The sequence below is a fragment of the Hipposideros armiger genome, unplaced genomic scaffold (assembly GCF_001890085.2).
Source record: "Hipposideros armiger isolate ML-2016 unplaced genomic scaffold, ASM189008v1 scaffold_9, whole genome shotgun sequence".
Taxonomy (NCBI): Eukaryota; Metazoa; Chordata; class Mammalia; order Chiroptera; family Hipposideridae; genus Hipposideros; species Hipposideros armiger.
The window spans coordinates 1,366,430-1,367,327 of NW_017731359.1; the positions used below are offsets into that span (position 1 = coordinate 1,366,430).

The 898-nt window shown below is 37.2% G+C and overlaps 1 protein-coding gene across 1 annotated transcript in view; it reads right to left on the reverse strand.

Annotated features, from left to right (window-relative positions):
• Positions 1-898, reverse strand: part of PKD1L3 (polycystin 1 like 3, transient receptor potential channel interacting) — a 77,790-nt gene that overhangs the window by 73,593 nt on the left and 3,299 nt on the right.

Sequence of the window (898 nt, forward strand, 5' to 3'; positions counted from 1 at the left end):
CATCTTAGCTGTAGAGGGAAGTATCACTGGCCCTCATATGTGGGATTCGTACCTGGGCCCTCTGGCGTCCCAAGCCAGCTCTTAACCAATGCGCCACTTGGCCAGCCCTTTTTATAAGACTATTTAGTAGGCGGCGTCAAGTACTTCCATCAGGAGTCACATAACGTCTGTCTCTCTCTTTATGATGTTAACAGTCATTGGTGATTACAGTAATACCTTGGTTTGCAAGCATAATTCGTCCCAGAAACAAACTACTCATATTGCAGGACATTGCTCCTTTACCACATTAAAATGTATTAGAAATTTTAGCTCGTCTTGCGGAACACTCGCAAACCACGTTTTTCACAAATCAAGGTTTTACTGTATTTCTCAGATCCATTCTTTTCACCCGGGGTTGTGAGAACTTGTGTTTAGTATTTTATTACAGACTACTGATTTTATAAATATCAAAACATCACACATTTACTACTTAAATTAGAACAAAGTAAAAGCTAAACTATTTAGAAGTAGTAGCAAGTATGCAATTCAAGAATAATGGTTAACTGATGATCCTCCTAAAGCACAGAGTGTTTCAAAAGGATGTGTGACACTGTGACCTTAGCCAAGATAGCAGATAGTGCTACAAATATTTTTCAGAGGCTGCTAGTACAGAACTCCATTTATTAATGGTTGTCATGTCATCCCACGATAATTAGTTTGAAGTAATGAGTTTATATTATTTTACTTTACCAACGGCATGGAAGTATTTCCAAGTTTTCACAACCAGTACATCTGTCTTGGTACATACAAGCTGAATATCCACCCAATTAGAATACCACTTTGAACACAAGCTTTTACTTCTTATTCAGACACTCTGGAAATAAAAATCTCTTAGAAAGGAATATTTTTCTTTTCTTTC